The sequence below is a fragment of the Fukomys damarensis genome, unplaced genomic scaffold, assembly GCF_012274545.1.
Source record: "Fukomys damarensis isolate Sample0158 unplaced genomic scaffold, DMR_v1.0_HiC HiC_scaffold_17, whole genome shotgun sequence".
Classification (NCBI taxonomy): Eukaryota; Metazoa; Chordata; class Mammalia; order Rodentia; family Bathyergidae; genus Fukomys; species Fukomys damarensis.
Genome location: NW_022900929.1, coordinates 19,846,195 through 19,867,050, shown reverse-complemented (window position 1 = coordinate 19,867,050; position 20,856 = coordinate 19,846,195). Strand labels below are relative to the sequence as shown.

General features: G+C 43.2%; 1 long non-coding RNA gene across 1 annotated transcript; it reads right to left on the bottom strand.

Annotated features, from left to right (window-relative positions):
- Positions 1-7,965: 7,965 nt before the first annotated feature.
- Positions 7,966-20,619, bottom strand: LOC104858725. Its single transcript, XR_779208.1, has 3 exons — positions 20,537-20,619; positions 20,318-20,414; positions 7,966-8,088 (listed from the first exon to the last, which is right to left on the bottom strand). It is a non-coding gene; the product is annotated as an uncharacterized LOC104858725 (long non-coding RNA).
- Positions 20,620-20,856: the final 237 nt, after the last annotated feature.

Genomic DNA, 20,856 nt, shown 5'->3' with positions numbered 1-20,856 from the left:
AAAAAAAAAAAAAAATCCCAACATTTTTTAGCATGGCATCATATATAAATGAAAAACAAACAATCCTTAATTAACTTCAAATGGGCTCGTCCTTGTTCATATTCTGTCACAGAAATGCTCTCTCTCTCTCTCTCTCTCTCTCTCTCTCTCTCTCACACACACACACACACACAATGGCATAATCCAAATCTAGTTTCTCTCCACCCCATGATATTCTGAAATGTCTGGTTTATGTTTTCCCTTCCTTATACATCTCCCTCCTGCTCTCAGCCACATCTATGCCTGGCGATGTGGGTTGTGCTTGTCAGTAATAGCACTCAGCATTCAGAATAATGATCTTGGCACGCCTTTCCCATCTGTTATTTCCATACGTCTGACATCTTCATAGCAGCTTTTCAGGGAATAACAAGATCCTCCTTTACAAACCATCCTTCTCTCTCTAAACACTTAATGATGAAATTGTTTGGGTTGAGCTTTATGGGGCTCCTGAAGCATCGCGACTGAAACTATCATTCTGACTCTTTGTAATAATTGCAGCTCCATTTTGCAGCTGAAGCTGAATTCTGGCAAGGTTTTGATCAGGACCTATATGCATGGGACACACTGTCATCTCTTCCTTTAGATGCAGGCTCTGGTTGGATCAGTTGGTTCCCCTCATTTGCAGTATCACTTGCACCATCTCATGGTGCACCATCCTCACATGAGCTCGGGGATGCCCTTCCCAGTGCTAAGAACTGTCCCCAGCTGCTCATGGTGAGTGGGATCTGGCAGTAGTGACATGGGACACTGGAACCCTGCCCGTGTGAAATCAAAGGCTAGAACCCACCTACAGTGCAAACCCGGGGATGAAGGGAAGAAATGCAAGACCTAACAGCTGGAAAAGAAAAAAATTAACTTGGGTTATGGAGAATTGGCAGTGTAGGGATGGAATATGGAGGGAGAAAAGGACAGCAGCAACTACTATAGTAGTAATATCCAGTATTTATGAAGCACTTCTGTATATCAGGTGCTCACTTAAGCACTGTATTAGTAGGATTTCCCATCAGCAGGGATTTGCTGGGGACATGTCCTTACAATAGGACCCCACTCATCCCAATTTAAATGAGGACAGGTTGGTTCATTTGGCTCATATTTTCAGTGGGTTCAGTGCATGGTCAGCTGGCCAGACAAGAAATTAAAATTTGCAAAAAAAAAACCTAAATGACGGGTGAGGGAATGAATGAATGAGTACAGCCACACCTCACACATGGGTACAAAGATGGTAAGAGTACAGTACTTGGACTCTCACATATTGGAAGGTTAGTTTGGGGTACCTTAAGTTGGGATGCAGTTCAAATTTTCAGGAGGGGCTGTCTTAGTCACTTTCTTGTCACTGGGACAAAAGGCCCAGCACCCACAACTTATTTCATGACTTTATTTTGGCTCACAGTTTCCATCCGTGGTCAGCCGGCTCCAACATAAGAACAGCACATCAGAGAGGCATGGTGGAAGAAAAGGTGTTCAACCATGGCAACCAGGAAGCAGAGAGAAAACAGAAGAGCTAAGAACAAGAATACACCTTTTAGGTCAGGTCCCCAATGATCACCTCCAATCAGACCCCACCTCCTCACATCAGCACATTTGGCTGTGAACTGATGAATCCGCTGGTAAATGCAGTGCCCTTGTGATCCATTCAGCTTCCAAGAGTCCCACCTCTGAACACACCAGCCTTTCGGGAGACGTTCTAGATCTAGAGCATAACAGAGAAAGGGGAAAAAATAGAACACCTGGGAATAAATTAGTTTGCGCCCTTGTATTATTGTCAACTCTTCTAAAGTGAAGCAAGTCTTCAAAGCAGGATTCATACTGGATCCTGAAACTCAGATTTTGAGAAGATTTTGGGGGGATGGGAACAATGAAGTGGACATAGGCAAATGCATCGCATGCTGCTATTCACAAAAACCATGGAACAGAGTTGCATGTCTCAGTGTATTTCCGTGTTTTTCTTTTCTTTTTCTTTTTATTTTTTTCTTCAGTGGTACCAGGGATCAAACTCAGGACCTTGCACTTGTGAAGGAGGCAGCAGAACCACTGAGCTAAATCCCCAGCCCTAGTTTTTGAATTGTTGTGATTTAAAATGGCAATGAACAATGCTCTCTTTCCTGACCAAACTTTAGTTTGACTCTGCTGAGCCTTTTCTCACCTCTGACCTACCTTCCTTCCTGACAGCCCAAGGCAGAAAGAATTCTGCTCAGCTAGTTTAGCTCCGATCCCCTGCCCTTGCCACCTGACCAAGTTCCGCTTAATAATTTCTCTTGTTGACTCCCTCACTCTGCCCCTTGCTATAAATTCCCAGCTGCTCCTGATCTATTTGAAATTGACTTTGACCTCAATCTCTCTCCCCTATTGCAATTGTCTTGCACAAAGAATCACTGGCCTGTTTGACTCTGCCAAGTAGGTAGGACTTTGCTTTGACACAACCACTGCGTCAGGCAAAAGTGGTGAGGAAATCACATGTGTTCAGTACCATTCTAGTGACCAGCACTAAAAAGGTCCTGACTGAATGGCACTGGCTGGTTTGGCTTTCGATGCAGTGTTGGTGTCTCAGCTAAGAGCCCAAAAGACCTACAGACGAGGGTGTGATTCTCTCCTCTTTCTATAAGTTAGAAACAGTGGTAGTACCTACTCACTTATCTTCTTCACTTTATAAAGATGAGTTAATATTTGTCAATTTAGAACATTGTCTTGTACCTGTCAGAGCTTAAATTTGCTTTATATTACTATAATGAAATACTTGAAGCAATTACCTTATAATGAGGAAAGATTTACTTTGGCTCAATGTTCTAGAGGTCCCAGTCCAAGGTCAGGCGGCCTCATTATTTTGGGTACCTGGTGAGAGGAGCACCTCATGGTGGGAGCACAAGGCAGAGAAGACTGCTCATACTGTGAGCCAGGAAGCAGACAGAGACAAGATAGGGCTGGGTCCCACAATTCCTTTCATGGCATTGTCCAATGACCTCAGGGCCTCCTACTAAGCTCCACCCCTTAAGGCTTTCACCACCTCCTAACAGCATCAAGCGGGGGGTCCAAGCTTTTAACATACATGCTTTTAGGGAATACTCATCCAATCACAGTAGATCTATCTATTTACCTGCCTATGTATCATCTAATCTATCTTCTGTGATGCTGGGTATTACCTTAACGCTGAGGTACAAACCCTTCCCTTAGTTTATTTTTTTATTTTGAGACCAGATCTCACTAAGTTGCCCAGTCTGGGCTCAAATGTGCAATTCTCCTGCCTGGGCCTCTCGGAGTGCTGGGAATACAGGCATGTAACCCCCACTCCACCCATCTCAGATTTACTTTTTTTTGAGAGGGAAGCAGCAGAACCACTGAGCTAAATTCCCAGCCCTCAGATTTACATTTTTAATTAGTTACCTATCTCTTGATACTGGTTGTTATCTCCAAAAAGTGGGATGGATGAAGGGGCAGGTTACAGTCTTCTACGTCATTTTGTTGTGATAATGAGCATGTCTAAATTTGTAATTAGGAAGGAAAGAAAAAGGGAAGGAATGAAAGCAAGTTAGAAGGATTATAGGCAGCTAAATTAGAAATTAATATACAGTCAGATAAGGATGGGCCCTGCAGAGTCAGTGCAGAAGATGAGAACACATCAGAACTGTGGCTGGAGGTGAAACTGGGAGGACAAAGCCTCAAGAAAAATAACAATGGCCTGACTTGCATCCTCCCTCAGGGATAAATGGAAACTCGAGCTTATACTGAACTGTACTTGGCACCACCTAGTCCATCAAGTCCAGATATGCATCAGATACCCGGGTGAGTGACCAGAACATCTGGACCCATCCCTTCCCAAAGTTGTTCCCGTTTTAGAGATCATAGATAAACCAAAGTTAATGATGCAAGCCATATACTCTTGCTACTTGCACTGTTTTCCTATTGGATCAATGTTAGCTAGGCAGCTGTACTCGTAATCTTATTGGTTGATTATAACTTGACCCACATTGTAACTCTGCCTTATAAATTATCCCTGATGAGAGCCCTCAGTGGCAATCCACTGGTGACTGCTCCTGTCTCTCAGGAGATATTCCTGGTCCCCAACAAACCTTTCCCACTTTAGCCTCCTTTGTCCTTTGGAATTCATTCTTTGACTTTAGAGGACGTGAACTAGAGCACATCTGATGTCTAACAGGCTGGGAGTTATATTTCTCCTATATCAGAAGGAAGGAAGGGAGGGAGGGAAGAATGAAGGAAGGAAGGGAAGGATACAGGAAGGGAGAAAGGAGGGAGTAGTAGGGAGTCATTTGAGTCTCAACTTCCGCGCAGGGTTCTAAGCTGCTCCTCAAGACACGACTTTCTGCTTGTCCTTTTGACCACAGAGGAAGTCAGCTCCTGGTGAACGGATGTGCCAGCCCTTAACTGAATTTGGAGAGCATCTGAGTGATAGTGCCAGCTCTTTTGCCCTCATAAATCAAAGCCAGAGAATAATTCTAACAGTGCATAAACAGAGAATATGAAAATTAATGCTTGCAGGAACCTTATTTAATTTTGCTGTAAACCGATTTCCATGACATTTATGCTGTTTGTTTCGCTCTTGGTTGGGCCTAGTTTCCTCCCAGCCCCCACCCTGGCCGCTTCTTGTTTTGTTTTCTGTTTTCTTTTTCCTTTTGGCTCCATTTCTGAGCAGCTAGTTATCTGCACATTCATCTCGAAAATGACCTTCCTTTCTTGAAATGCCTGTCCTTCTGTTTGTAATAAAAGGTCATAAACTTGTTGGGCCCATCAAAGCCATTAGACGGCAATCTACACAGGACCACAACTATTAACCTCCCAATGAACAGGCAGGCAGTGGAAGATGCATGGAGAGGGATCCGGCTTGTGTTTATACACATTTATCTTTGGTAATTAGCCATCTGGGGGAAACCGCAAATACAGGCAAGAGAAATTGATTTATCTTCAAATAATAAGTTTTGCTTTACAACAAGGTCTAAAAGTGGATCCTCTCAAGTGCTAATTTTGCATGTCACTTGCATGCTTTAAGGATGAAAGTAGTAATTACCAGGCCTTTCATATGCAAAAACAAGGTGCTGAGGAGGGGCTGGCTTCATCCACAAGAAAAAAAAATGTTTTTCCTAGAGATCTGGCAAGGTCCTAAAGGGCTGTCCCTAGAGGACCCTGTTCCCCTGAAAGTCAGGGCCTTCCCTGGGGGATGTGCTGTGGACACCAGAGGTCTAGATTTGAGTAATCAAAGGCTCCGTGATTGCCCCTCTGGGCTTGGGCTTGGGCCAACTTTTCTCCATGAATGACAAGGTTCAAGGCCAAGAGAGTCCTCCCCCCACACACATCTTGGAACAGCAGAGCCCAGCTGAAATCAAGAGGCAGGGGCCTGTGGCAATCCAAAGCAGGGCTTCAGGGCTTCAGGGGCTGTGTCTCATTTCTGTCCCTGGCTCAGCCCCTCAGGGGTTCAGAGACCCGGGAAGAATTTGGCCCTGTGCATACTCTTGTCCTTTATTGTTATCCCCTCAGGAAAGCTTTGACTGAGCTGTGTGTAGTTCAAAACCACCCATCCAAGCTCACAGGTGGCACCCTTTGAATGTATTCAAAGACAAAGGAAAACAGATACTCCAGAGAGACCCTGTCGACATCCATCTGCTGCAGCTCAGCCGCTCCCATTAAAGCCTCCTCTTACACAGCATTCTGGTGCCAAATGTTTTCCGAACTGTTTTCATTAATAACAAATCGGAATGGGCTGCGGTCTGAAAGACGCCCAGCCCATTACCACCCGGGACGCCCTTTGGCAGGAGCAGAGCTGCCCTGCACACAACACCTGTCTGCATGCTAAGGTGGATGGTGTAACCCAGTGCCAGGTGCCAGACCTTGGGGGCCTCCCATGACCAAGGTGCAGCACAACTACCTGGATACAGGTGCAGATCACCCTGTGGCTGTTACCTGCCGTGTGACCTTGAGCAGATTTACTCCTCGGTCCCTATTTATTAATGTAAAACGAAGATGTTAATAGTGGCTGCTCCGCCAGGCTGTTGTAGGCAGTGTTGGGCTGGGCTGCTTCCAGACTATCATAGCTGAGGCTCTGATACCCACTGTGTGATCCTGAGTAGCATCCTGTTTCTGAGCCTCAATTACAAGAATAATATTATGATTCCAATGAAAGATCATGGAAATACGTACAAGCTCTCAGCCAGTGACTTGCACATATGAAGAAAAAGTAAATGCTAGTTTTTAGAATTCTGTGATTGGCCCATGTGCTATGGCTGTGTGAGTTCTCTCTCTAGGGAGAACCATAGTGTAGAGAATAGTTTCTTTAGTTAGCTCATTAGTAAGACAGCTCGCTAGAGGAAGGGCCAGAAACAGTGACCATCCACACTGGTAAAAATGAAGACTAGGCAGTGAACTAACACTTTGGACAAAGAATGAACTTCCCCATGCAGTATGGGCTGCAGCTCACTCCCTTCTAAGTTGCTGAATTTGGAAGAAATTGCAAAGCAAATAAATGAGTTTTTCCTAAGATCCCAGATTCTCATAAACCCTATGTGTTGAAGAACTGGGTTAAAACCCTGAGTTCCAATTGGTCATTTTAAACCCATAGAACCACCTGTGATAGGTGACCACTAAACAATTATTCAATTCTTCTGCACTATTTACGTATCATTAGCTCTTGGGGTGGCATGTGGTCACCCCATGCAGGACCTCTCCTGTAAATCCAGGAGCTGTTCTCCTCCTTATATCCAGTAAAAACTCTCCTGACCTCCTCATTTGGTTCACGACTTCATATCTTGGCATTAGCAGAGCCACAAGCCCAGTATACATGGTATCATTAGCTCCTAATTTATGAGTAAGTGTCTTCCCAACGTCTTTCCTGAATTTATTAGCCATGACATATCCTAACCAAGATGAACGGATCTGAGCCAGAATAGAGATTAACTGTCCACCCACCCCACCTCACAACTCTTCTTCTAGCAATAGAAACTTCACGTCACAGTGAGACCCATGGCTGTCATGGGGCAGGCCACATTTCCCAGCTTGTTCTCTCTCTCTCTCTCCCTCCCTCTCCCTCTCCCTCTCCCTCTGCCTCTCCCTGTCCCTGTCCCTGTCCCTCCCTCCCTCTCTCTCTCTCTCTCTCTCTCTCTCTCTCTCTCTCTCTCCACATTTCCAAGCTTCCCCTGGGGCTGTTACTAAATTTCTGTGTGTGTGTGTGTGTGTGTTACTGAGAATTAAACCCAGCACCTTTGCACTGAGCTATATCTGTAGCTCTTTTATTTTTTATCTGGAGACAGGGTCTCACTAACGCGCTAAATTGCCTAGTCTGGGCTCAAACTTGGAATCGTCCTCCCTGGGTTTCCTAGCTCCTTGCTGAAATTACAGGCATGTCCAGCTTTGTTACTAAATTCTCAGCACTGAAATGTGAGCAGAGGTGAACATCACAGCTTTAAATGGAAAAGTTTCCTTCAGAGGCATCCTCTCCTTCCAGGGCCGGGGACTTGCTGATCCTAATTTAATCATTCATACAGGTGAATACATTGAAGAGCACTGTAGTGCACAAGAGAGAAGGAACAGAAGGCCTTGTATTATCTCATGGAGCAGAGCTCCCTGCATTCCTTCACTACCCAGTACCTCCTAATAGTTGAGGGGGAAAAAATCATTTCTATCTTATTAAAGTCATAGGAGTTCTGGATTTCTCTGTTACCCAGCTTGGTTAGTTTTTTAATACATGTGCAAGGAGGGTGAGCAGGGGCAATGGTTCCTGCGGCTGGGAATTCCTTCCGTTCTGCCTCCTTTAATTATTCCTAAATGAAATGCTCCACCCTACTCACTTATCTTCCCTCCATTCATTCAACCATTCTCTCCTTTCACCACATCGCTTTATTGTATCAGTTAAGCTCAGTTGATTTCACTGAAGAATCTTACTCTGTTTATGTGCCAGCATTTATACCTTTACTCTTTTTTCTCCTTTCCTTCGTAGCTGTTCCTGTGTGGCAGATCAGTCAATATGCTGTTCCTTTCTTCCTTCTTCTTTACACCACATTAAACTTCTTGCCTTATTTCATCATATTTTTTCTTGGTCATTCTTTATTTCTTTGATAAGACAAAATCAGAATCAGTAAAAGCTAACAGTGATAACAGCCATTGTTGTCAATGGGCTTATAACATGAAAAAAAGAGCTATATACAGGCATCCCACAGTATTCCTGGGAGTGGCATCCAGATTCCAAAATGAACAAATATTCCTGTCCCATATAGATTGGCATATACTTAATACACTCCTCCTATACATTTCAAATCATCTCTTGATCACTTATAATCCCTTAAAATGCAAATGCTGTATAAATATTTTATATTTATTGTTCTTTAGAGAATAATGACAAAAAAGCCTTTACATGCAGAATACAGACACAATTTTTTAAAATATATTCAACCCATGGTGGGTTGGATCCGCAGATGTGGAATCGTGGGTCTGGAGGGCCAGCTCAGTACTGTGTATATCAGTAGTTTAGACCCAGATTGGCAGAGGGTATTGGAAGAATTCTGGATGAGACTTTTCAACTAGGACATTGATGGCCATAAAGAGATGAAGGTGGCATGTCACGGCCACAGAACAGAATAGGTACACAAAACAGATTTTTTTTTTTTTACTTCTTATCAAGTTGTATTTTCCCTAGCTTATGCTGTATCTCCATTAAAATATCTCCAAGAAGTACGGATGACTTCTAAGGCCACTTTATCTTCAGTGGAGACTTGCCTTTCTTCAAGACAGCAGTTAGATAATCACTTATCCTGTATCATTAGAGTAGCAGGTCTCAAAACCATGCTGGGTAAGCCCATGATGAACTTAGCAGGGAACTGATCACTATTCATAGTATCTACTTTTGCCAGGCGTGGTGGCGCATGCCTGTCTGTAATCCCTGCACTCAGGAGGCTGAGGCAGAAGGATCGCTGTGAGTTCGAGACCAGCCTGGGCTACATAATGAGTCCAGATCAGTCTCAACTACATCGTGAGACCCTGTCTCAAAAAAACCAAACCAAACAAAATAATAATATCTACTTTTCTCTTATCCCAGCTCTGTCCACTTCCCCAGGCAGAATGTAAATTCTTTGAAATGGCCTTAATCACCCACAACCTTTAGCACAGTGCAGAGAAAACACTTGTTGGTTGATTTTAAATTCCTGAGGAGAATTTTCCTTAGCTTACGTTAATGACCTCCCCACCTGGCCTTCTTGAGTTGGTCCTCTCCTCCCTGCCAAGGTCCTTCCAATCCCCGTTGCTCGGTGACTATAATGTTGCGCGTGTCCTTTTTCCTCTGGATTCATGCACTACTTGCCATCAGTGCTGTGTGACTCAGTCCTTAATCATGCCCATCTAGAATCCTTGGCCACTGCTTTAAATGTGTGTGGCTCAACTTCAGGTAGATCAAGAGCTGCTTCTCTTTGGGAACTACCTGTGGCACGGCCATGAGTTGGAAAACTATTATTACTTAGCAACTTACCTCAGAAGTGAGGGATCATTTTCCTCACATCGCCCTCTCCTGCCTGAGGCCACTTCATGTCTGTGCCAAATATACTTTAAGTAGCAGCCCACTGTGTTTTTCCCCTCACCACTGCTTACAGAACTGAGCCAAACTGAATTCTTTTATATTTATCAGCTTTCCATTCATTGGAAAAAAATTCTTGGCACCACAAATTAAAAGAGAAAGGATTTAACTTGGCTTATGGCTTCAGAGGTTGCAGTTCATGGTTGGCTGACTCCAAGACAGAAATATGGTAGAGGGGCAAGGTAAAACAAAGCTTCTGACTTCATGGTGGCCAGGAACCAGAATGGGGGAAGAATGCCAGGGAAAGATATACCCTCTAAAGACACACTCCCAGTGTTCAACCTCCTCTGACTGGGCCCCACCTCCTGACAGTGCATTCAGCTCTGAACATGAGTAGATTAATCCACAATGATGAGTGTAACACCCCATGATCTGATAACCTCCACAAGAGTCTCATAATCCAGTCAAGTTGAAAATTAACTCTAACTGGCACAAGTCTAATGCCCTGGATATCTCAGTGGTCTACTCCATGGGTATTACATTTGTAGCTAGACTCTCTCCTCTTTCTATAAATCCTATATTTTATATTCTCAAAGAACATCTCAAAGGCATACTTATGTGGATGCTCTTCATTATATTTTAAAAAGTAGAAGAATATGCCCATATTGAGATATACCACTTGGATAAGAGGAACAATTTAGGCTAAAGACAATTGAGGAGAAGCAGATACAAGCAAAGTTCTTTCCTATCCCTGCATTTGCCCCAGCCCCAGCCTTTTCCATCTCTTCCTGAAAGGATAGAAGTTAATCCCTGGAGGCAAATCTAGACCCTTCTCAGCATAGAGGAAGCACCAGATGAAATTCTGCTTTGCCCTCAGATCCACCTGACTTCCTTTCTTACTATTCTGGTGATCATAATTACCCCAGCAGGGGTGCCTGCACCTTGGCTGCAGCAGTTCCTTTCTGGAGCAATACCAGAGTCCAGGGGGCAGTTTTTCCATCACCTGTGGAATTGATCTTACCATCCTTCGCCTTTCCCCGTGCCCACCTGCAAGACACCAGCACCAAATGAGCACAGCCCTTCCGGAAAGCCCCTCTCTGAGCTCCGAAATCTGAATAATCCCCATTCTGGAACTGAAGTCCTGAAGAAGCCATATCTACACTAACGCTCCTGGAGATTGTTTGACCTTGACTGAGTAGAACTTCACAGCTGTGGAGAGCCAAAATTATCTGAGGCTATCAGACCTGTAAATAGCCAATTACTCTAAACCAGTTTATAGCATGTAGCATCCTCCTGACTACCAGGTAAAACTCTGGGAACGTTGTCACTGAGTCTAGCACACCCCTCTAGCCTCCAGTGACGGTAAAGCTAAGAATATTACAACACCTGAAAACTTAGAAGAGATGTTCTCACTCTGCCATGGTCTACCTGCCTAATGCCTCCATCAGTGTGTTTGGTAACTGTATCCTTTGCTCTTTTCTTATAAAAGATCATGTAACTTCTTCCACATAAAATACATCATTCAGGGTAACTTAAATTCACATTTCCAAGCCATAGCCCCTCACATTTGGCTCAGAATAAACTATTTTTGTATTTCCATTAAACCAGAGTCAATATTTTCCATCTACACCGCTTACTTCTCTTGCTTCTGGACTAAAGCATGGCAATGTGCATTCATTCTCTCCTTTCTACTACTACATCCTGTAATGTGTCTTCTCACCATGTCAGGTACCTAGATAGCTCTTCATGTTCAAGTTTCTGTGTGGTTCTTTCTCCTGCTCAGCCCATTTATGTGGGTGTGGACACGAGCCCAGGCCTAAGGGCTTCACCACACATGGAGCTTGTAATAGAGGCATGGGTATGACTACAAAGCTGATGTTACACCGGGCATGGTGGTGCACACCCATAATCACAACACTCGGGAGACTGAGGCAGGAGGATCGCTGTGAGTTTGAGACCAGCCTGGGCTACACAGTGAGTTCCAGGTCAGTCAGAACTACATAGTGAGATCCTGTCTCCAAAAAAAAAGAAAGCTGATGTTACTGTTCTAGAGCAGACTCAGAGGCTGCTCCTATCCTGACCTCTGGGTCATTCACAACTGCTCAGCTGTCTGTGAGCAGCTCTTCACAAGGTTAAGCCCAGTGGTGTTCATGGCCATGTGATAGACAAGCAAAGCCACCAAGGCAGGCAGGAGCATCATTCTCCAAGGAGTCAGAGATTCCCCCCAAACAAGTGTCAGACAAGTGTTAGGATTCATCTACATTGCAAGCACAGTCTAGCAACTTAGATCTCTCCCGTCTCTCCCCCACCCCACAACTTAACAAAATATTAAACCAGCTAGCCCCATCCTCCTACAGCCTTACAGTCTTAGAGTACTAGAACACTTCATGATCAGACCTTCACAGGCAGCCACCTGTTGCAGCAGAAATGTGGTTTGCAGAGCCCCATCCCCAAGCATCCTAATGCAGAGTTTAGAAGGCAGGGGTTAGAGCTAAAAGACAACAGTAAACTGATACACTCGGGCCAGGCAGCTGCCCCCATCTGGCATCTGTGTTTCAGAAGGATTCCTCCAAGTTTCTTGGGATGAGAAAACAAATGTGTGTTCATGCCATCTACTTTTAGGCAATAGGGACAGTGAAAAACAGAGAGGCTCAACTTCTTCAAATCAAAGGGGAGAGGAGCAGAGAACTAGGAAGCAAAGTACAGATATGCAAGATCTCAGCTATGAAGAGGATGAGGAGACCTAGGCAGTGTGTTCCTGTTATATAAACACATAAGCAAACTCAGGGAAGGAAATCAGAACAGACACCTTCTGCTAAGGTTTACATCATGTCTCCTCTGGGCCTCAATTCCTTCCTCTGTCAAGTTAACACTTTAGTCCAAATGAGGGGCCCTACTCAGTACTGACAATCTGCAGCTCTATCTCCTTGCCCTGTGGCATGGAGGCCAAGAAAATAGCTGGCCTATATATTTCCCTCTGTTTTCAATTCTTTCTCCAAGCAGATATAAATATTAAATGAAATCCTTCCTGTGTACAGAACTAAAGACCAGAAAGGATGTTGCAGTACGTGCACATATCAAAAGGTACAAAGGTGTAAGGAAATAAAGTAGATCTGGAGGTTTCCAGAGATTTTGATGCCTTTGAAATAAAACTTCATGGTCTTTGTGGGGAGGAGGAAAGCAGAGGGTTTGAAAGGAAGAATTTATACTGGTTTATTTAAAAATTTTTTTACCACAAATCCAGCATCTACCCAATTCTTCCAATGGGCCTGGCAGATAAAGGGATCAAGAAATTTGAGGCACAATTTCTCACCTTGAGGGCATTAGTACTGAACATATTTTACTCTTTGAACAAAAGGCCTCTTGTGCACTTGCTAGAAGCCAGGACTGGCCATGTATCTGTAGTCCAGCAGCTGTGGGAAAGACATTCTTTGCCTGGAAGCTTCTCTGCTTCCCCTTCTTCATCTTCTGTTTGGCAGATTTCAGATGCAATAGCTCTTCTCCAGGCAAAGAAAATCAGGTACTCCAGAGTCTAGACCATTGAAAGTTTGGCCTCTTGAATAAACTGAAAGGAGGCATTTCTGGCCAGAATATCAAGAGTAACAGAAGAGAAGGAAAATGGATAAATAAAGCTGGAGAAGCGGGCAGGGCCAAGTGAGCAAGCCAGGCCACTGTGCTCTGTATATTAAGGAGATTACGCAGGCTCCTGAGGTAGACCAGATGGCAGAGGCAGAGTCTGTGCCATCAGAGATCACAGTGGATTGTGTTAGTGTGGAGATAGAGATATAGCTTGTTCATAGGCTGGGTGGGGGAATAAAGAAATCAAATTGTTAAGTTTCTTGGAAGACATTGTTCAAGGAGAAACTGTGCATCCATAAAGTAATTACAAAGAGATTTATATTGGTTGGAGACAATAAGGCAGACGCCACAGGAATATAATGCATAATTTATTTCCAACTGCACAGTGACTGTAATAAGTGCTATCAGCTACTAAACATTAAAGCATCCAAGAATTGCCTCATGGGAGATAAGAGATTTGGCAAGGACTTGAATGAAGAATAGAGTTGGGATGATTTAGGAGGAGAGAGGAAGTTCTTCAAAACCTGAAAAATGGGTAAAGTAAAACAAAGGGGAAAGTGAGCAAACAGCTTTGCCAAGAATATCTGAATTGAGGCAGCAAGCAAAGGGAAAGAGATGGAGTTGATTTGTAGTGCCATCCCCTCTTGGAGAAAGAAAATTGTATCCACTCAATACCACCCAAATAGCAGCCCTGGGACCTACTCTACCAACGCTGTCTGCTCAGGGATATGGGTGCACTGGGCTGTTAAGAGCATGATGTCTGCCCAAGGCCATTTGAGCCAGGTGGGCCATGTCCAGAGGCACAGAAAGGCGTTCTTCCTGCTAGAGAGTCTAAAAGTGATGGGCAGTATCAGCAGATTGTCTTATTCAGGGCAACAACAAGAGCAGGTAGGGTAGTTTTTTTAGTATGTCAATGACTAGAGACCACTGAAATGGATGGGATTGGCTGGGCTCCCATGGGCTTCTCAGTTTCAGGACAGTGGCTCTCTTCTTGGACAGAGTCTGAAGTCATCTCTTGAGTATATGGTGTCTCTTCTTCTGAATGTGCTTTGTAGGAGTGGAGGCATTGTGCGTCTCATGTACTCTCCATCTGCTAAGGAAGGGCCTGAGGACCAAGCTTGCTCCTCCCCTATTTTGCTTGGCTCAAGAGCTAAGAAGGTTTTGTTTTTATATTTTTTAAACAGTTAAAAAAATCAAATGAATTAAAATATTTTCTGACATGAAAATTTCAGTACCTGTAAATATAATTTTATTGGCTCATAGCTACACTTACTCATTTATGGATGGTCTGTGGTAGTTTTCATGATTTAATGGTACAGCTGAGCACTTGTGATAATGATCACATGGTTTTCAAGGCCTAAGATATTTATTATTGGGATCCTTACAGAAAGAGTTTATCAATCTCTGTTATAAGGGAAATAGACATCCCTAAATGAATATAGGGAAGGTACAAGAAAGTGCAAAAAAAAGAAGTACCTCTATTAGTATTCAGAATATTTTCTTCGTGCATGTGGAAGGTCTTGAAAACCAAACTAACAAGTTTGGACTTGGTTTTATATTCACTAAGAAACTAAATAAAGTGTTGAGTTGTTGAGGGGCATCATAAAATGGTACTTTAAGGATTCTAATTAGAGTTAATGCACAATTTATTTAGCACCAAATCAGAAGGAGGACATTTTAAAAGCCATCTACTAGATTCAGAAGGATGCATTTTAGATAATAATAAATATTAAAAGTAAATATATGGGATAATGATTGTCACTTAGAACAAAGAAAAACTGCCTGGGAAAAGATGGGGGGTATGCTACACATTTATCAGCATGGTGATTATATGGGTGTTATTCTAGATTAAAGATGAACACACATTCTCTTCTACCCCTGTAACTGGAAGGCTGGCCGTAGTAACTTTCTCGTGCAGTAGACTGAATGAACTTGACATCCTGGGATTCTGGAGATCTTTCAATTTCTACCTGGATTTCTTGAAATGTTTGTTCTGAAGAAAACAAATGACAGTAAGGTCTGGCTACTCCAAGACTGCCATACAACGAGGAAGCCTCAACACAGCCTCAAAGAATTCAGAGGACAGAGATGCGCCTTAGCCCCTAATTTTTCTATCATCTCAACACAGGTACCAAGCATTTCAGGAAAAAGGTTGTCAGGTGCTTGCAGCCCCAGCCACACTTTGATTATAAATGAGTGAAGGGTCAAGGGAAAGAATCACTTGGTTGCATGTGGTCAACCCAAGGGAATTTGAGAGAAAATAAGAAGTTGATTTAAAGTCACCAAGTTTTGGGTGGTTTGTTACTTTACAACCTGATAACCAGAACAAGTGCAGACATGTACATTAAGTATGCTCCAAATGTGATTCTTCAATTAAAAATAAAGAGATAAATATAAATTGTAAAAATGTAGGTACAGAGAGGCCCAATTCTTAGTCTAAGTTTATTGTAACTAGGAATTTATGGAACAATTAGCAATGTGTTTATATTTTTCTATTCGCGAGAAGATAAATGAACAAAGACTGATTACTTGTACATACAACAATTATGACAATGTTTGGTTTTCATGGCCATACAGTGAAATGAGAATTATTACTTTCTTTAAAAAAATAAGTAAGGTCAACTCTAGGGATTTGCTCGAGGTCACATATGTGAAAAGTCACAGATTTCAAATTTGCAGCTAAGTTGGTTAACTTGGAAGTCTTCGCTCGTTTCATGGCTCTATGTGGAGCTCTGTAGCCACTTATGAATTTTTCTGAGGTTACGGCAAGTTCTTTTTATTTAAAATGGTCTCATTTCTTGCTGAAGGACTAATTCAACCCGGATGACAATCAAGACACAAGCCAGCAACCAGTTTGGGGAACTGTTTCCACTTTAGATGTTACCAAAAGAAAATAACCTTAGTCTTTCCTCCAGTCACCAGCTTTGTACATAACCATCGGTGGGTGCTCCATTCCACATACACGATCAACCTGGTAGTTCAGTGTTGCTGCTTTCCGGTTGTTCTCAGGCAGGAAAAGCCCAGGGGAGCCTTGTTTAAAACTTCAATCTCATACCCAGTTCAAAGCTTCTCATCTTCTCCATGCTCAGGCATCATCTACAGCTATGGTTCCCAACCTTTTTGGCACTAGGGACTGGACCCATGGAAGACAGAGTGTGGGAGGTAGGTGATGGTTGCAGGATGACTCAAAGGAGTGCGCAACCTAGGTCCTGCACCTGCACACTTCACACCGGGGTCGGCACTCAGAGAAGAATCTAGACTGGAGGCGGAGGAATGGGGAGCAGCTGGAAATAGAAATGAAGCTTCACTTACTGGACCACTGCTCACCTCCTGCTGTACAGTCTTGTTCCTGATAGGCCCAGGGGTTGGGACCCATAATCTATAGCCTTACCTGCTATTGCTCTCAGCATCCACATATTTGCTTCCATCTTCAGGTCTTGTATGATTTAGATGAGATTGGAGATGAACTCAGTGGAGGATTGTGGGAAAAGAGGAAAAGTATTTTCACTTCACTTTAACTCTGATTTGGGCTGCCGTTTAGGAGCTTTTGGTGAAGGAGGCATTCCAGCGTGGGCTTTCTCATGTACCACACAAAGGGTTCTTTGGAAGGCCTTAAGCAATCATGCAGCTCAGTTGACATGGACAGAATGCGCTCTGCAGGACATCCTGTGACTCCTATCAGATCATTTCTCTGGCTCTCCTGCCCTTGCACCTCCGAAGGGGTCACCCGTGGTCCCTACAATGCCCTTGGACAGGGCCTCAGTGTCTTCTTTCCTATAGCACTGCCACTGGAAAGAGCCAGGGGGAAATGGTGGCAGCACAATATAGGAATAAGGCAGGACTAAGAGGACTGGGATGGGTCTGCGGTCAGGGTGGAGGACACGTGCCTGAGGAGCAGAACATATTGGAAGACTAAGAGGAATGGCAGAAGGGGCAAAAAATGTCCATGGGAACCACATTCAGGGATAGACTCGGCTTGCAGGTGAGTTATACATATCCTAAAGCAACAGGTAATTGAAGAGACTCAAGCAGAAAGGAATTTTGAGGCATGGAGAAGCTAGTGTGTGGTAGCAATGTCAAGAATGGTGTCCCTGGAACACCCACAGTGAGTCTGTATCTCTCTCTTTGACCCTGATTAGCCTCCTGTATCCCTCTACTTACTTATGCTGCCCTGGAGTCGAGTGCAGCAAGATAACCCATTAGACACGGTCTATCCGTTCTTTGAGAAGATAAAGCAGAAATCTTGGCACCCAGGAGTTGGGAGGATGCTGGGTTCTGTGCATGAGCACATCTGGGTGAAGAAACGCCCTCCACCTGAGCCACATCTGCATCTTATCCTTCCTCCTTCCACGCTGGACCTGGGGTCCCTCCTGTCCATCCTTCTGCAATGTCTCCGATCATAGGAAAATTGTTAGCAGCGTTGTCTGGTTGCTATAAAATACTCATTATCCATTTTTCTGATCATACCTAGGGCTTTTCTTGACTCAGGATCCCTAGCCTGGACCAAATCCCACCTATAGTTCAGGCCCACATAGATCATCCACCAAACCACTGAAATGATTCACTAAAATACCTGCAGTTGGATCTAGAAATTGGAAGGAAGGAAGAAAAAGAGAAAGGGAATAGAAGGGAAAAAAGAAAGGGAAGCAGGAAAAGTGGGAAAAAGAAGGAAAGAGGTTAAACTGTGACCTGCAAAGTCCTCTGGAAAAGAACACAGAGAAAGATATAAAACATTTTAGGGAGATTTTATTCCAAATGCTTTTTAAAACTCAGGCTTCAGTTATATAATTCAGTTGTGTGTAATACATCTTTCTGCGGCCACCAAAAATAAATGAGGCTCTCTATAGCTGGGGGGAAAATGGATACAGGTGCCAAGCATTTGAACAAATTATAAAGTGATTGGCTTTGCCCATGTCTAGGACATTTATTTTGCCTACGCATTTTTGCTGAGTTAATCCCAAGTTCAAAGAATGACTTAATTCACTACTAAAAAAATTTTAAAACTTTTCATACAGAAGCTGTCCCTATGGAGCAAAATCACATTCTATTAGGTATGTTCATGGACTCCCTCTGGGGTCCTCTGAAATCTTCAGCAGCATTCTGTGCTATCAAATACTTAAAGAGAAAGCAGACTTTCTCTTTAAGGGCTATTCTTGGGTATGATTCCATCCAATTATTTTTTAGAAGAATATTAGATCAACCTCATTCTCAGTACTTTTTTTTTAAAGTCCCTGAGTAGAGTTTAGGAACTGTATTGGAAAATAACATTGATTATCCAAATGGATTTGTTTTCCAAGGTGAAAATAATCCTGTAATATTGCTGTGTAAATATGGATGAGCAATTGACCATATAATTAACTTCCCACCCTTTGTGCTGCATCTAGTTTGTGACTTGGTGAGTCTTCCAGTAAATTCTCATCACAGCTCAGTACGTTGTCTGATAGGCAATGAATTTTCAGGATGTTCCTTTCATATTTCCTACAGCGTCAGACAGTCCCAAGGATATAAATGCGGTGGAAAAGGACATCACTCTGCCACCTTCCAGACCACGCGGTGACTCCACTCCACTGATATGCCAATCATCACCAGTGACACCTTTTCCATCCAGGATGCAGGGGAAATAAAGCAGAAACGGCTTCCTTTTCGAAGTCAGTTAGATCTGAATTTGAACCTTATAATACTACATTTTAACTCTTACCTTGAGCAGCTGTAAGTGTCCCACTGAGATAAGGGATTAGTTCCCCTACTAGATTAAGTGGCTCTTAATGCCCCTCTGCTGACTGTAAAGTCAATCATTTCTCCATTTTAATGAAAACATACTTTGTGAATGGATACTTTGAGACTAAAGTATTCGCAGGGGCTGGGTCTCAAGGCCACCACAGATACCAAAATCCAGAGACTCATCTTGTATATAAAATGGCACAACATTTGAGTGCAACCTATGTGTATCTTTCTGTATACTTCACATCATCTCTAGATGACTTATAAGACCTAATACAATTTAAGTGCTATGGAAATGGCTGTGCTATGATATTGTTTAAGAAATAACAATAAGGAAAAGTCTGTATGTGGTCAGTAAAGATGCAACCTTTTTTTTTTCAAATATTTTTGACCTGCTGTTGGTTGAATCTGAGGATGAATTCATAAACTGGGTGGACTGATGGATGATCCACAAATATTTCATGCTTTCCCAAACTTTCAACCCAGTTTTAGTAGCCGCTGTTAACTTTGGTTATGGATTTGAGGGTTTCCTGCCTCCTTCATGTCTGTTTCATTTCTGAGATAAGGCAAAGCTTTATCTCTGTGTGTGTTTGCTTATTACCATATGGATTCATTGATTTGGATTTTACTCAATTGGGTGCCCACACGGTTGCAGACTTAGACAGCATGAATTCCACTCAGTCAGTACCTGTGTCTTTTTATGTGGCCCTCTTGCTTTTTAGTAACCTTTGCACTCTCTTGAATGATATGGTGTCACAAAGTCCCATTATACTCTTCGTGCCCCAGCCCTGAAATCAGGCAGCACTTTCTCCAAAGGTCTCACATGCAGTTATTACCAATACAGTGGCTGTAGACCTTCTCTTCCAGTCACTGGCCTCCAGCTCAGCTCCAAGCTTTCCTATGCTAGGAACTCACCTCTTTATAAGCCCTGTGCTGCCTCAATGGTTTCTTTCCAGAAGGGCAGTCTAGCTCAGCCCAGTGTGGACCAAGCAGCGTAAGTAGCATAGACTGGTCAGCAAGTCCCGAGCCTACCTTCCTCATCTAAGAAATGGGAATGAGAAGCACTTCGTGGTGCTGCCATGATAATAGAGATGGCACCTTGGAAGCACCAAGACCCAGCCTTTACCTTAAAGGGGGCTTTGACAATTCCAAGTGTGCTCTTCCCTAAGGAAGAATGCCAGGAAGCCAGACAGACATGGCTGTGGATTTCAGTGAGTCTGTCCTCTCACCAGCAATCTAGCTGTGTATAAATGTGATGTTTCCTTAAGTTTTTTTTTTTTTTAAGTACTTGGGTTGAACTCAGCACCTTTGCACTGAGCTATATATAACCCAGCCCTGTTGTTATTTTTATTTGGAGTCAGGGTCTCACTAAGTTTCTAAGTTGCCCGAGCTATGCTCAAAGTTGTAATCCTCTTGACTCAGCTTCCCAGAGTGCTGGGATTACTGGCCTGTGCGCTATATATGATATTTGCTTACCCCAAAAGCAGGAATCAGTCAACCTTCACACAAGCAATGCCTCACGGGTCAATGAGGACCCTCACTCTTCGTCCCTGTAGTCATTTGCAGTCTGAGGCTATAAGGGATAAAGTTAACCCTTGTTGACATGCAGTGAAAAACACTGGCATATTTACCATCCCAACCCTTCAATCCCCATTGTGGGAATGAGGTGTAACATGCTTCCAGGCGCTGGCTTACCTTGTATCATTTTGATCTATGGATGATTTATGACTTCCAGATGACATAAGGGAAATATTACAACTCCCAGCCTGTTAGATGTCCAATACACTGAGTTCATGTTCTCTAAAATCAAAGAAGGAATTCTAGGAATAATAGAAGTTAAGGGTAGGAAATATTTATTGAGGAAAAGATAGCTTCTGTCTAAGAGAGACAGATGGGGACACCTGGAAAGTGGATTGCGCATGATTCCACTTCTCAAAGAAGTTTTATAGGGCAAAATCATGAAGTGGATACAAAATCACGAGGTGGGCATGACATGGGACAAAACGATGGCTGAC